At 36.3% G+C, this 17,435-nt stretch overlaps 1 long non-coding RNA gene across 2 annotated transcripts; it reads right to left on the bottom strand.

Annotated features, from left to right (window-relative positions):
• Window positions 1-2,691: 2,691 nt before the first annotated feature.
• Window positions 2,692-8,142, bottom strand: LOC143853298 (uncharacterized). Of its 2 annotated transcripts, XR_013237069.1 has the most exons (4): window positions 5,367-8,142; window positions 5,161-5,238; window positions 4,398-4,445; window positions 2,692-3,669 (listed from the first exon to the last, which is right to left on the bottom strand). It is a non-coding gene; the product is annotated as an uncharacterized LOC143853298 (long non-coding RNA). The 2 variants fall into 2 exon arrangements; XR_013237068.1 differs by having other exon boundaries at window positions 5,161-8,142.
• Window positions 8,143-17,435: the final 9,293 nt, after the last annotated feature.

The raw sequence follows: 17,435 nt of genomic DNA, 5'->3' as shown, positions 1-17,435 counted from the left end.
TTCAGAATAATTAAAATACTTAATCAATTGGCCTTGCACAACAATCTCAATCATGAATGGGTATATGTATTTGTGTGATCTCCCTAGCTTGTTTGTATGCTATATACTTAGGAAAAAAAATTTGAAAATATGATATCACATTTAGGGGGAGCATAAGCCAAAAAATTGTAAATCTTTTGTGCTATTTTAGTTTATCATGTGGAGCTAGACTATGGCTATCACACTAATCATGATAAACCGACACTTAGAGAGTAAAGTGTCATTGTGGCCCAAGGGTAGAGTTTAATAGGTTATCATTTGGAAAATGTTACTAAAAAATCCCTTTGAGTCTAAGTTAGGACATCCCTTTGGATTCATGCATTGCATGATCCTTTTTCAAAGGGGGAGCTTAATAGGATAAGATTTTGTCTTAAATGGATTATCATATGATATTAAATGTGTATATCATTATGCATATGATAAGTACGCTCATTTGGAGCATAATTGCACTATATGGGTTGTTCGGGCTTGTCTTGTGCTTTTATGTATGTTTTAGAGTTTAAGACAGGAAGCCCATAGCATAGGTCTTACTGACATATTCTTCTAGCCTTTTTGACTTATCTTAGATGGTTTAATATGATATCATCTAATCTAAGAATACGTTTTGGTGGCCAAGTATTCTATTGTCATCTATTTGGCCTATTAAGTTATGTCATGCCTTAAATCTTAAGTTTATCTAAGGCCAATGACAAATACTGAGGGGGAGAGCTAATTGTTGCTATCTTTATGTTTATATGGATCAATGTAAGATGCTTACACTATTCATTCAAACATTTTCCCACTAATTATGCTAAAAAACTGCATACCTTTCTAGATCTACATTCATAGGAGAAAATTATTCTTGCTAATCTTAATCTGTATGAATTTGAGTACTTATCATGTGTATTTCCACTTGGCTATCCATATATCCATGATAGAGCTCACTGTCGTGCCATATATCCTAATAGTTAGTCATATTAGGATCAAATGTTCATTTCTATGCATGATAATTTAAGAGAATATTTTTAACTTGAAAAATCTATATTCTTGCTTATCATGATGAGTCTATAACTACACATCACCTCATGATAAGATTCTATAAAGAATTCATAAAAAAAATAATGGGGGCTTATCATGCTAAGTCTAAAACTTGCTAAATTTCTTTCATAGTAAGTTGAATATAAGCTTTAACTTGCTAATCTATTATTGTATTAAGGTCATAGGGTAGAAGTTTATACATATACTAAGATATACCCTAAAAGTTTGTTCTAAAATTGGAATGTCTCTTTGTTTTACTAACATAGGCTTGATTTGTATTAGTTTATTCGTTTCATATGTTGTTACGCTCTTATCATGCCATATATGCTATGATTTTAATTAGTAAATTATGATAAGAATTTAGGAAGAGCATCATATTCTCATTGTATATCTTTTATGGTTTATGTATTGTGCTTAAATGCTTAATCCTTCCATTTTTGCCGATGCCAAAAGGGGGAGAATTTGTGTAATTGATTAGATCCATAATCATATGCATTCTTGTATAATAATTTGTTAAATATATCTTATGCATATGTTGAGAGGGAGTTGTTATGATTATATTGCTTATCTAATTCTCGTGAGAGGATCCTCCCACATCTCTAATCAATTTGGCTTGTCATCATAAAAAATGGGGAGATTGTTAGCCCAAGGGTTCCCCATGGGTTTACTCAATCACCTTGTTTTGATGATTAACAAACGCAAATTGATTAGTCTTTTATGAACTAATTGTTTGCCTTGAGTGTTGTGCTATGGACAGAAAATTCACAGGTCAATCCGGGCTAGCACACACCATTGATGGTCTATGCTTGAAGATGAACCAAACACGTGTCAAATGAGCTAGAGCATACAAATGTTCCATTCATGCCTTCAAGGTACCAAGGAGAAACTCATCAGCAACCATCTCAAAGCATTGAACAAACAAAGGAAGATCAATGAAGGCCAAAGCTTGTGGATCAACAAGCAATGCAAAGGACAAATGAGCTTGAACCAAATGGTGGCATCATCCTTCGAAGGTGTCAAAGAAAGAAGCTCAACTTTGAAGATCTCAAAGCAAGTCAAGCACCACATTGAAGATCAAATGAAGATTGGCTCAAGAGAAGTTCAAGAGAGTATTTAGAATGGTAGTATGTATCACGTTTCTCTCTTGTGTTTTCTCTTGATCAAGGCACATCTTAAAACCCCTAAAAATATATATTTCAAAGAGACTAACACACCCTTTACGAACTTAAATGGATAAGTGAATGGCCATGGTGGTGCACCAACATGCTGGGACCCATATGGCATTTAACACAACATTGAACAAAACAGAGTTACGAAGAAACAACCTGGACCAGCAAATAAATCCTATCAAAACTTGTTTAAAATATTTTTAAAAATATTTTTAACAGATATCTCTCATTTTTAACATATTCATAGAGTATAAGAACGTCAAAATCCGATAATAAACGAATGAGATATGAATTTTACAAAATCGGAAAATCCTGCTGCATATCCAGTTTCGGAATTCCGAGAACAATTCTGGGAATTCCGAGCGCGGAATTCCGAGACATTTTCTCGGAACTCCGAGAAAGCCCCTGGACTCAAAAAATATAGTCGTTGGAGGCCCAACGGCTAGTTGAATTTTTGACCCGAAAATGACCAGTTTGCCCCTGAAACGGTCATATTGTGTTGGGACTCTATATATACCGATTGAATGTGCTCAAAACATTGTGGTGAACATACTCCAACACTAAAAACCCTTGAAACTAATTTACAACCATTTTTTGGTAAATCTCTCATCAATCCTTCATTGTGCCTTGATTTGAGAAAATCATTTGAGATTGGTTTAGGCTTAAACTTGTTTATCTTTGAGAGTATATTAGGAGCTTCATTGTGCATTGTAGCCTACTTAGAGGCAAAGCTTTCTTCTTCTTCCTCATTAGATCGGTGGCAAGGGCATCCATTTTTAATTCCCTTGGGAGGAGCGCTTAGAACTCGGTGGAGAAGGAGAGTCGGTGTAAAGGTAGCAAAGGCATCCTTATTTAATTCCCTTGGAATGTAATCGCCTCGGAGCGTGGCATCGTGGAGGTCTCAATAGTGGAAATCCTCAAGTATGACCTTGAGTAAAGTGGAGTAGGCCATTGGCCGAACCACTATAAATCTTTGTCTCACTTGTGTGATTGGTATTTTTCTCTCCCTCTTACTCTCTTATTTGTGCTTGCATTTTTTCTTAGATTTGAGTGAGTTAGCATTGGCATTAAAACTTGAATATCGTTACATCGCTAAATTGGGCACCTTAATCACTTAATTAAGTTTGTTAATCAACAAAGGTTTTGAACTTATAATAACTTGTAATATTTGATTTAAGTTCAACTAATTAAACTTAATTAAGAAGAACATAAAACTAGGGTGATTTTGGTAAAAGTTTTAAAAGGCAAAAGTTTTTATATACAACCAATTCACCCCCCTCGAGGTTGCCAAACTTAGTCACTCCTCGGATTTCAGTATTTATATCTTATGCCAAATACTAACTTCCTAATGAACTGAAAACAAATAAACTAAATTAGTATCTGAGCCAAAATCCAAATCCGAGCTAAGCGTCATGTTCCTCGTTAACCTCACGAGGGCCAAGACCTAAAAAGTGTTAAATAACCACAGTCAGCTAAAAGCTCAGTACATAATAAAATACTACTCTAAGTATGGTCTAAGCATAATAGGGTTCAATAGAGTCAGATAATAAAGTCAAAACTGAATACTGAATTCTCAACTGAACAGTAGACACAAAGTGAATATAGCGTATGCCAAACAAGGTTCTAAATAAAAGGTGCAATAAAGCAATTCATTGTATAAGTTCTGGTAAAAGTCAAAGGTTTCCAAGTTCAAATACACTTCAGAGTCATAGACATGGTTCATAAGACATGTTATTGCTTATACACCGACAGTCCACGGTGTTGGAACTAGTTCATCGAAGTTCAGATACAAGTCGACAGGGCCAGCGTTTTATCCCACTGACGGGCCAGAAGTTCCAGTGTACTACCCCCACGGTGGGTCCAGAGTTGCCAAATATTTTACCCCCATATGGCAGGGTCCAGAAATCATCCTAGCCTCCATAGAAGTATTCAAAAGTGTCCAAGGTTCATATTCAAAGTTCAAACTGATAGTTCACAGGTTCAGAGTTCAGAACAGATGTTCATAATAGTATTTTAGAACAGTTATTTCAAAGGTTCTAATGTAGTAATAGGTAAGACAAAATGGCATGCTATACTCAAAGCTAATTCAGAAGTTTAAAGGTGTCAATACAGATTTCCAAAGTCAATGTGAAGAGGGTTTTCAAATACCCAAAGTAGTACGTTATTACATACCTCAAAGATGCTCGATTCCTTTCTTACTTCGGATTATGATTCAATATCCTGATCAAAAGAAGGCATAAGTAACAAATAAGGGCCCTAAAAGGTAACCTATTCTATGGCTAGTTTTAGTATTTTGGTTATATCATTATTGTAGGTTTCTAAAACTTATTGAAACTATTTTTAACAGAAAGATGACGTTTTCAGCATATCCGTAGAGTACAAGAGCGTCGAAAACGGATAAGAAACGAATAAGTTATGAATTTTGAAGTTTTGGAAAAATTGTCGCGCCGGACGTCTGAGGATCCATCTGTTGCCAAACTTGGTACTCACAGACGTTCGCTATTTTTCCGGACGTCCGCCCCATGCGCGGACCCAAATTTCTCTGAAACGTGATTTTTCACCGTTTTTGTCACTAAAACAGCCATAACTCCTTCGTTTGGGGTTTAATTTGCGCGAGGTCGGATCCGATGGATTTGTATCGACGAAAGGAATCCATCAAACTCGACGTCACGCTCCGAATTCGAACACACAATTTATGAAAAATTGCTAAAGATTCTTATTCGAATCTCCAAAACTCAAATTTCTGAATTCAGATTCTTATATATCGATTTTGAGTTGGTTGGAATTGGAAATCAATATTAGATCCAAGAAAACTCAAGATCAACCCAAAAATTCGTATTTCTAATCCATATTAATCAAAGTTCTTATTTTTTTTTATCAAACCTTATTTTAGGATTTCTAAGTATCCAAATCCTTCATAGTTCATAGATCTTACCTGGACTCACGGCTTCGACTCCGAAATCGGGATCTCCTCGGTCTTCTCCTTCTCTTTCTCTGATTTCTCTTTCTAGAGCTGTACAACCGTTTAGGGTTTGTTTAGCCACAAGTTAATCTATTTATAAGGTTTATTAGAAAGCCCTAATAGGAGTCAAATAAAAATGGACAGACGAAAATTTAAAGGGGGGTATTTTGGGTATTTACTGATTCAGAAACTTCATAGGACCTTATCTAACATCAAGCAACAATGAGAGGAGTTTTGAACGTTGTCAGATCATGTCTAGTTGTTCCTTCCTTGCACCAATAAAGACCATAATTGTGTATCACCATGATCGATTGCATTGAATCACTGTACTCGGGATGGCTCCACTCACAACGCTCAATTTCTGTGCGCACAACATTTCGGATTGTGGATTCTTGACGTGCAACCACTACAGGTATTCTATTTATTGCAGTGTAAACTCCACTTATATAATCGAGTGGGTCATCTCAATTCAGGTATTGTTGTTGCTAGCATCAATGTATGAGGTCTTCACCTTTTGAGTTAAGATGTATAGGATCCATGGATCTTGTGTATTCCCTTCATTCTTCTTTTTCTTAATTCTATTCAATGTTTATATAATTAATGTTGGAATAATAATTCAAACGGTGACTTGTTGGGCCAGCCAAGGCTACCCAAGTATTTTAGATTTGCATGTTAAAGGGTTGTTAGTGTTTACGTTTTTACTTTCGAGCTAGGTTTCTGGAAGTATTATCACTAGTTGTTTAATAGCATATGGAGTCTGCAAATAGTTGCTTTAGAGTCCAACCCGAATAAGGGAGTTCATAAAGAGTCGGTCAAAAGCAAACTATATATGTTTGTGTCTACTGTTGACATGAGGAAGTGAGTTCAAAAATAAAGAAAACAAAACAGCAGCAACGTTTCTTCTTCAATTGAAAAAAAAGCTTGTTATATTATTCTTCTTATTCATATATTCTTTTTGTGTTTGTGGTTGTGGTCTTAAAAAATTCTACAAAGTAGTATTAGAGCAGAAGTTCTTGGGATTTTCATAGAGCTCTTAAAGACTAAAAATAAAGATAGCTTTGGGTGGGACCAGTTTGAATTAATTTCCAACAATTAAGTAGATTAACTCTGATGGAACATGGTGCTTTCATTAGTTCAATTAGTGGCACACACCAGATTAATTTGGACGATTATGAACCCATTTAAGAAAATTTAGCAGTTTGGTTAGACAATCCTCGCCATCAAACTGACTTTTGCACAACAAAGATAGGTAACACATGCCTTTGAAGTCTATTCCAGCAGCTCACTTGCCTCTCTTTACACTCTTTGATGGAGAAGAATGGCCGGAACATACTAATGGTTGGGCCCATGCAACGGAAACAACCACATGAATCGACTGTTTCTGTTGGTTGCCGACTTGCCTGTGGCTCCCTGTTACGAACCCGAATCGGTTCATAACGTGATTGATCTTCTTGGAGGGAAGATCAGCCTCTTGATCCACTTCGAGGGAAGGATCAGTCCTCCTTTGTGCACAAGACACACTTTGTCAAACTAGTTTCTTCATTGATTTCCATTAACAATAATATATGCTTATATAAATCACTTAATGAAAAACATAGAAAGATCTTATTATAAGAATAGAAATAGCTAATTAGAGACTATCCTAATCTAACCTAACTACTAAATATATCAAGATATGATCTTAGAGACTATCTTAATCTAACTACTAAATATATCAAGATATGATCTTATTCACTAAAATATCTAATTAATCTATTTCACTAAGTGGGACCCATCTAGGTACGTATCATTCCACCCGCCTTGAATTCAACCTTGTCCTCAAGGTTGAAGATTAAGGCTTGGTTGGAGAAAAATGAGATCTTGCATCCCTTTCTTCCCTTCGTCTTATAATTAGTCATCATTGCACATGTCGTCATCAAGAGTTTACGCGGCTCCACTTTAAAACTAGTCTCATTGGACCGTTCATCAAAGTTCTTTCGTTTCATTTTTTTGGAACAGTTTGGCTGTTGATGCATGGATGGTTGTGGGAGAGGATCTTCACGCTGGTGTTGGATGTGTCGAGAGGAATGACGGATTATCCGGCGACGAACTCGACGACGCTGAAAATCAATGACGACTTTCTTTTGTGGTTTCTTCGGTTTTTCTTTTCTCTTCTTTCTTTCTCCGTTCTTGTCTCCCCTTTTCTTTTTCGTCTTTTCTTTTTCATCGTGCAAGACTTCTGGATCACCATGTCGATTTTGTTCAAGCCTTCCTCAAATTATCGTTGTCATTCCTTCAATTCCAAAAGAAGTGTTTTGATCTTCTGAAAATCTTCACACATCGAATTCAAAATCTCTGAAGATGTAGCCATGGTTCATCATCGACCGCTCTGATACCAATTGTTACGAACCCAAATCGGTTGGACGACTTGTTCGGCGTTACAGATGCACTAAAGTGGAGCTCAAGACAAGTTTTGTTTTTACTTCGAGACACGGGAGAGAAAATTTCAGTCGATTAAGGATATTAGTGATATGGCATTGCTGAATCTAATGCACGCAGCTTTTTCCAAGTAAAATGGTTTACATGTAATCGCTTTCCTATGTTGCCAAATTATATATCTTTGCAGAAGGCTGATATATTCAGATCAAAAATTAAGAAATATCACAGCTATCTTCAATTGGGCCCATACCACGGGAGTGATACGTACCTAGATGGGTCCAACTTAATGGAATAGATTAAATAGATATTTTAGTGAATAAGATCATATCTTGATATATTTAGTAGTTAGATTAGGATAGTCTTTAAGATCATATCTTGATATATTTAGTAGTTAGGTTAGATTAGGATAGTCTTTAATTAGCTATTTCTATTCTTATAATAAGATCTTTCTATGTTTATCATTAAGTTCTTTATATAAGCATATGATATTGTTAATGGAAATCAATGAAGAAACTGGTTTGACAAAGTGTGTCTTGTGCACAAAGGAGGACTGATCCTTCCCTCGAAGTGGATCAAGAGGCTGATCTTCCCTCCAAGAATTCAATATCAAAGACTGTCGAACAAGAAAAACTACATGAACTCATCATGTGCTTGAAAAAGAAAATTGCGATTTTAACAAGCAAAAGATACCGGGTTAAAATATAGTTGCAGCAAAACCAGTTTATAGCAAATTTGCTTCCTTGGAAATGAATTCAATTCGCTTTTCCAAACTATAAGAAACATGATTTTAAAGTTCTTTTCTTTTTTTCCTATGATCCTCACCCGAATTTTTAGTGCAGGACTATTCCATAGGGATGCGTGCAATCACCTGTAAACCACATACATAGGGTAAGTCAAGGGATTCAAACTCGTGTCAATGGGGAGTGACTTTAAACCAAGAGCCACACTCTTATGGGTTATGATTTTAAATTTCTAATGAAACTTATAGGAAACTATTGGAATATATATTGAAACAAAAACATATATTTACACAGAAAATTTATATATATATATATATATATTTATTTATATAGGGGAAACATTTTCTGAGCGATACCTCAGATAAGTTATCTGAGCAAGAGCTCAAAAAATCATGTCGGCCCACATTGTTTGGATGATCCAAAGCATTCATTTGATAGGCCCTTACAAAGATAAGGTGTGCCCAAAAAATCAGCTCCATAGATCATCCTAACCCTTCGATTTTTGGAGGTTAAAAATGGACATATTTGTGGAGGTTTATACCGATCGACTTTAACCTCCACAAATCGAAGGGTTAGGATAATCCTGTGGACCAGATTTTTTGTGCACTCTCTATCTATCTTTGGACAATCCAAATTAATGCTTTGGATAATGTGGGCCCACATATTTTTTTGGGCTCTTGCTCAGATAACTTATCTAAGGTATCGTGCAGAAAACATTTCCCTATATATATATATATATATATATATATATATACATATATTAGAAAATTGTTCCTGCGCAACTGCTCAGATAGCTTATCTGAGCAGCTGCTTCAAAAACTCATGTGGCCCCACATTTTTGGGGTGATCCAAAGCATTCATTTGGAAGGCCTTCCATGGATAGGGTGTGTACAAAAAATGAGCCCTTTTGGATCATCCTAACCCTGCCATTTGTGGAGGGGAAAATGGTCAGAAACAGTGTCTGTCCATTTTCCCCTCCAACCTTGATTGGGTTTGGATGATCCTATGGGGCTCATTTTTGGTACACACCCTATCCATGGAAGGGCCTTTCATGGGTGGCCGTGAAAACACGTGAAGTCTACAAAAGTAGGTACGGCCCACTCCATATGGTGATCCAAACCGTTCATCTGTTTGGGCACAACATAAATAGGTTGTGCCTCAAAATTCATTTCCATAGGATGATCCTAACCCTCCGATCTGTAGAAGATTCCATAAATGATTTTTGGGGCACTCCATATTCAGATCAGTTCAGATCAGAGGGTTAAGATCATCCTATGGAAATGATTTTTGGAGCACAACCTATTTACGTTGTGCCCAAACAGATGAACGGTTTGGATCATCATATGGAGTGGGCCGTACCTACTTTTTAAGACTTCACGTGTTTTCACGACCACCCATCATATAAATTCTCATATATATATATATATATATATATATATATATATATATATATATGTATGTATGTATGTATGTGTAGACACCCCCATTTTGCTACGCTTTAAAAAGCGAAAGGGTTGTTTGGTCTGCGTCAGTCATTTGCATTAAGTTAGGTATTCTTGCATTTTAGGTTGAATTTCACCTCATTTTAGGTGTTTTGAAGTTGATTCGCAATCACGAAGGTCTCTAGGGGGTTCCATTAGTCTCAAGAAGATGAGAATTCAAGTTTCCAATCAAGTAAGAAAACCTGCTATTTTTGGAATTTCTCAGGATTTTTCCTAATTTTATCAATTTTTAAACCACAGGGGTAATTTGGTTATTTCCAATGTATTTCATTTGACCCCCAGGTTGTGTCTGAAAAATCTTGAGTGATTTCATGAATTTTGAAAAACCTGCTAAATTTAGACTTCTCAGGGGTTTCGCTTGATTTGAAAATTTTGAGTGTTGATGGCATTTTTGACATTTTCAGCGAATGCCAAATGATCCTGTTTGATATTACCCACCAAAAGAAGCAAACTTAAAAACTTTCTATTTTTGAGGTTTGACCACAAAGGCTTTCCATTTTTAACTTTCCCCTTTAGGGGTGAACTAATTTGAGGGTATTTTGGTCGCATTTGGATGTGTAATGGTCTAATAAGGGCATTTTGGTCCGAAAAGTTATTTTCCCAAAAAAAAAGATGGTTCGATCACGTGTTAGGGGTGCACCATAAATGTCAAATGAGTTGGGTCCATATATAAAATATTGAATTTAAAAGAATTTTATTAAATTTTTAAGAAAACCCATGTGAGAAGGCCCATTGGGCAAAGCCCACATAGGAAGGGGCCCAAGTGGACCCACCCATGTGGGTCGGCCACATAAGTGGGCACTCCACATGGGTGGCCCACTTAGTTGGGTGCCAACATGGATGAGGTGGGATGGTGATGTCATATTTGATGTGTTTTGAAAAAAAAATGAAAAGAAGGAAGAGTTATAATTAAAAATGACTAAAATGGCTATAACTTTTTACCTTCTTGTCCAAAAAATTCGCTCTTATACTTGTTTCGAACGTCTCAAAAATATCGACAACTTTCAAATTTACAACATTTCGTGAATTAGCTGCTAAATAGGTCAAAAAAGCTCAAACGTTGGGCAGCCCTCTTTGGACGAAAATCATTCATAAAAGCTAGTTTCCTATGTGAGAAGGCTTCTAGATTGATCTTGAAGGATCTCTATTGTGTAATCTAGTATTGCTTAGCTTGCAAGAAATAAGGTTTAGAAATAAGTTCAATATGGAAATCAATGAATGAGAAAGTCGAAGCACAAATTGAAAATAAGCTAGAAGGAGAGAGCTCACATTGAAAACTTCCAAATTCACTCAAACCTAGCCTTGTGCCTATAAAAGCAAACCCACCCAAGGTTTTGGCTGTGGAAAATTGGTCCATGTCTCTCTTCCTTCTTGGAATTCATTCAACTTCCTTTGATGCTTTAGTGCTCATCTCTTCCACTTGGTTCTACACAAAGTGCTTTCATATATTCAACATATTCAAACATATTGGAGGCTATATTATTATTCTTCGGAGTTTTCTTTTGCGATTAAAAGGGTAAGTCAAAGCGTATATCCAGGGATTACTTACCCTAGAGACAAGGAGAGCTAGCAAGGTTGGTCTTCTAAAACCCTCTTTCATGTATTTTAAACTAGAAGCACGCTAGGAATAAATTTAGGATTTTCTTTGAAAAGCTTTGAAGATGAAAGTGTTTGCATGTGAAATTTTGAGAAGATAAGATCAGGTTTATGTTATTTCATATTCTAAAATTTTTCTTGGAAAATCTATTTTTTAATATTAAAATCTGATTTTTAAAAATAAGAGGGTTTAAATCCACTTTACAAAGCAACTCTAATAAGCCTTTGAAATTTCTTAAATTTTTCAAGAATTTTGACTTCGTTTTGACTGCGATTTGACCTTTTGAACTTTACCCTTAAAGAAGTAAAATTCCAAAGATCGAATTTAAAAGATGTCAAAACAAATCCAAAATCGATGAAAATTTAAACATAACAGAATTTTAAGGTTTTGAAACAGTACGAATTTGTTGAAGAATTATGGATTTAATTTAAGAGATTTTAAAATTAGTTTACATCTAGGGGTATTTTGGGTAAAAACTAATTTTTGAAAGTATATAGAGTTTCCAGAAGTAAAATTTGGATGGGAAGTAACTAAAAACTGATCTGATCTCCTTTGAATTTTTCATGATTTTGGTTACAGTTAGATATGTCTTATGATTTTTTATGCCAAATCAAGCATGCTATATTAAATCTAAAAAAATAGCTAATTGCAGTAAACAATTCTATGAATATTTAATTGAGATTTTCTGCTAGAATTACATGTTTTCACAAAGCATGGATTGATTAGGACTATTTTTGTTATGTGTTTCTTTGTAATGTCATAATCTTGACAGATATCTTTAAAATAGAAAATTGATAGCAAATCATCTTGACAATCCATGAACATTTTACAGTAATATGTTCTGGTCAAGATAAAGCTACTGTAAAAATTCCAGCTCATTTAGATTAGATTTGTTACAAGTTGAAGTGTAAAATCTGGACAGAGATCTTCAACATTGGACAATTGATAGTAAAACACATTTAAAATCCATCCAAATATTTCAGTAACCTTTTTCGGTCAAGAGGAAGCTACTGTAAAAATTTGAAATCATTTAGATTAGATTTGCTACAAGTCGATGTGTAAATCTATAATCTGGACAGATATCTTCAACATTGGAAAATTTATAGTAAATCATCTTGACAATTCTTGAAAATTTTACAGTAATCTTATCTAGTCAAGAGAAAGCTACTGTATAACTTTCAGCTTATTTACATCAGATTTCCTATACGTTGATATGTAAATCTTTAATCTGAACTGAAAATTTTAAAATCCTTAAGAAAATCGAAATAAATTCAAATTGTTATAAAAAATTTCAGAGAATTCTAATTCTCCATCATGTATTCAACCTTTAAACTATGGAAATATAAACCTTAGGAATCGTTGATTTCCTTTGCAAATTTGCTATGCTATGCTAATTTAACCGCCAAGATCGCATTCATAATCGTATTCCAATTGTAATTGATCATTGATAATTTGGGTATTTGAATTATAGTATGTCGTTGGATCTGAGGTTTTAGTCTACGAAAATCCTGAGAACCATACCAGGCAACAATATACTATAATTTATGTGCTAAATTGTGCAAGGGGAAAGCGCACGATTCCCTTTCATGAATGCGATCTAAGTATGAAATTCGTCTAGCCCTAGAACCTTTGGTATTCCTTAGATGTTAGGAATAAAAAAATTTAAAAAATTGAAAATCATTAACTTCAACAAACGGAATTAATTTAATCCATGTCTTTCGAACGAACCGTTGGATAATGGTATCTTCTCGTAGGAACCTTTAGAGCCGCTTTAAGAACATTTACATCACGTTGTGTTCTACGTTTTAGGGTGTCCTGGAGTTAGGAGTCCAGCCTCGTCACGGCCGATTGCTATTATTAGCAATTAACCTTTAGATTAGTTTCACTAGTTAATCCTCTTTTCCCTGTAGGACAAGCCTAATTAACCTGGAGTTAACCTAGGATGTAGGACCCACCTGCATTAGTTTAGGGAGCGTATTGTACTTAGATAAGGCCATATAGCATCTTAGATGGAGTTTTAGGATGAAAAAAATCTACTTAACTTGAACTAAATAATCTCTCTTAAACTGTCAAAACAGTCAGTCCAGTCTAGATCGGTGTCCTAGATGCCTTAGGAATGTAGCTTAGTTTATGCCACCGAACTACCTCGACTCTGATCCCAGTGAGGCTTGGGTACATAGGCAGCTTGGATGCTTGATGGCATACCAATCACGAGTCAGCTCCACACACAATCAATGGGGTTTTTTTAAGGGTAGTTTTTATTTTATTTCATCATTTAAAACCTTAAATTAAAATTGATTAAATCACTTAGGACTTTTCCCAAATTAGAATTTTAGAGAACTTTCACATAGATTGAATTCAAACGAATTAAGAAAATCAAGATACACATTAGGAAATACATTGGAATTAGATCTTAGGATGCATGTCATATAGTTCGCACATTAATATAGAGTTAAATGAACCATTTAAAAGAAATTCAAGAGAGTTAATTTTTGGAATTGAAGACCGGATTATCGGGCAAGAATGGTGCATGTGGTGGTAAATCCCCATACCTTCCATTCTCACGCGTCGCGCCCCCCTCGAGGGATCGGGTCCCACAGACTGGCGACTCTGCTGGGGAGCACCTAACTTCATTAAAATTTTAAAGGATAACTCATTTTAATTTAGTTTAATTGGCTAGTAAAAACTCTATCTTATATGCTTGTGTTGCTTTTTACTAGATTGGTTTGTATGTTATGCTTTAGTTTCTTATCACACTATACTGCAGACTAAATCTAACAAAAACCTGAAGGCATCATAGATTGTAAAAACTTATTGCACACACTTACATCACCTGCATCCAAACCCCTGCATCTCACTTACACACACGTCCTATTTTGGAACCCGGAGTGTTATCTAGCATGGTTGACTGGGATTTCATCACCTGGTGCCTCTGTGCTAGAGAAGCATTCCACTCTTAGCCTAGTACCTTTATGGTGCGTAAACGGATCTACTTGTTCACGTACTAATACGCCGGACATTGGTACAGTATATCGAACACGGATTCGCACTAAGGGAGCTCTTGGCCTTACACCTAGATTATCCCACACATACATATAGTACGAACACACGTGCATCACATGTGTGAGCCTAGATTAGGATATCCTACCCATTTGTGTCTAGATTAGGCCGTAGTCCATCTTTCAATGGCTGCGATCGGTTTTAGGTACACAAACAAGTCATGAGTCAAGATCTTCTCTCCACTCCGCTAGATTAGGCCTAGAATTGATGCCTTCAGGTAACATTGCATAAAATGTAAAAAGATTAAAAAACTTTTCCTTTGAGATTAGGATATAAATCTCATCTTTTTCAAAGATCTCATAGGTTATCTTCTTAGATTATCCCTTATATACGATCTCATCTTGATTGTATCATTCTTCATCTATGATCCATCTATCAAGAACGGTGATTTTATCTCCATATTCATGGTCCCATTAAATCTGATACCGTAGCTTTCATTGGCTTCATCTTTGAAATGTCCCTTGCTTAATCATCATTCTCTTGAGGTTTAGAAAGTCCATTTCATAGGTCCGTTAGCCTCCAAATCATCATTATCTAGCCTTATCCTCGTCAGTCTTTGTTCGGATCATTGTCATGGTTGTCATTACCTCTCAATTGTCTGTCCATTCGTCTCTCATACTTAAGGCTACATTTGAAAAACTCATTGGACTCATTTTAGTAAAGAAAGTCCATTCCATGACGTCCGAGTTTGAGCTCATTGCATTCCTAGTCTAGGATTATGTTCCTTTGCACTAGGGGCATTATTCAAATCTTCTCTCTTAATACCCAAGTGTTCATTTCTGTAGTCCTTGGACTAGGGGCATTCCCCTTTACTCCTCATGTCGTCATTGTCATACCTTACTCATTTCAAGATTCATTCTATCATCCCATTGTTTGCAAAGGCCACACTCATCTCTAATCACTGAGAAGAAATACGTGCTGAATCTCAATCTTATACCTTGTGCTCATTGTTTTCATGTCAGGAGTACTCACTATTGATCACCCTAAAGGAACTTGGGTCCGAGTAAGCTCTCGTCTGGTAAGGAAGTCACCTCCCCCACCTCCTTTAGAAGCTTTTCCGTCACCTCCTTCTACACCCATGGTGGAACACGTTGAGAACCCTCAGACCAATAAATAACCTTGAAGTTATGATGGCTGCACTTCTCGAGCAAATGAAAGAAATCAAAGAAGATAATCTGTTTCTTAAAGCCCAATTCGCCAAGAAGTTTGGTTTATCATTTTCTTCACCTTCAAAGGGCAAATAACCCATAAACCCTGTCATGCCAGAAAGCCTATGGTGATTCCCATTCCTTAAGGCCCATTTGATGTTACTGATGAAGAACAATATGGTGAAGAGTACTACAACCCAGTCTCAATGCCAGTTGATGAGTCAGTCTTGAAAATATTAGAACAGCTAACTAAGAAGGTTGACAACATACAGATTTAAGAGCAAGGGGCATTTAGCTTAAATGATCTCACACTCTTCCTAGAAATTCGTCTCCCTAAGAATTTCTAGATGCCAGACTTTGATAAGTATGATGGCACGGGATGCCCTACTTCCCATCTCCAGATGTTCACTATCATATGCCAACCTCAGAACTTATCTCCTGAACAATTGGCTCAGCTTTTCCCAGTCTCTTTAACTAAGGTTGCCAGATGGTGGTTTTTGGGATTGGACAAGACCCGCTATAGGACATGGAAAGAAATTGCTGAACAATTTGTTAAGCAATTCAAGTATGATGATGGGGAAGAGATCACTAAGAAAGATTTGGAAAAGACCAAACAAGATTCAAGGGAGTCTCTCTTGACATTTGTGAAAAGATGGAGGGGGTTGGCAGCACAGATGATTGACCTTCCCACTGAGAAAGAGCAAGTTCAGATGATACTCAAAAACCTGTCCCCTCAGCTCTATTATCACATGTCTCTCCAATACTATCCTGACTTCGAGCACCTCATTAATGCTGGCACACAAATTGAAGAAGCAATGTCACAAGGGGTGTATAACCGAAGCAATCATAATACCCGAGATTTTAAGAAGCCTGCACCCGCACAAGTCAAAGAGGTTGGCAATGTCTCTCGTACCAATCCTCAACCGCCAAGACCTCAGAACTCTATGTCATGGATTATAATCAACCCATGGTCGCACCCCAGCAGGAACCAAGGAAGGATTTTGATCCTTTACCTATTCTACCTTCTAAAATCCTACAAGAATGTTTAGCCTCAGGTCGCATCATCTTACCTCCCATTACACCACCTCCCAATCCTTTACCCTGAAGTTTGAGAGCACATGAGCACTGTGATTACCACCAGGGCCCAGGCCACATCACTGATTGATGCATAGCCTTGAAGTATATGATCCAGAAGCTGATTGATGAGAAAAAATTAGCATTTCAACACAGGCCGAACGTCATCAATAATCCTATGCCGACTCATATAGTACCACCACCAGCCAATGCTTGAGACAACCCATGGTTCAAAGAAGCACATGTCCAGTTGCAGTGAAGAAGGGGATTGAAAGTACCAGTCATGAGCCGCCTTTGCCTAGCCTCCAAAGCCAAACCTTTGCAGCGTTTAAAGTTAAAGTTTCAATCATTTACTATTTTGTGTTGAGTCGGTCAATATGTTAGTTTAGAAATTGAGTCTAGTCTTACAAGGTTATAGAGTCAACGCCTAGTGCGGGTGAGTCTTTTTCTGCATTTATTTTCAAGTCCAAAAAATTATGAATCTTGAGCATGTTCAGGATAGGTCATCATTTGTAGTGTCTTTCTATTAAATGAAATTTGCTTCCCAATAATGTTTCAGTAATTGCTTCTGATCTTAATAAATAAAAATAAAACTCCCTCCTCAAATGAGGAAAAAGATACCGCGAAACTCTCCTTGATTGGCAGCATATGTTCAAACAAGAGGACGAGCGCTGGGCTCAGCTTCTCAAAGAGGAAATTGAAATGATAA

Source organism: Tasmannia lanceolata, unplaced genomic scaffold (assembly GCF_043159265.1).
Source record: "Tasmannia lanceolata isolate RefF3 unplaced genomic scaffold, GAP_Taslan_0.1 ptg000019l, whole genome shotgun sequence".
Taxonomy (NCBI): Eukaryota; Viridiplantae; Streptophyta; class Magnoliopsida; order Canellales; family Winteraceae; genus Tasmannia; species Tasmannia lanceolata.
This window is presented reverse-complemented; position numbering and strand designations above follow the sequence as displayed.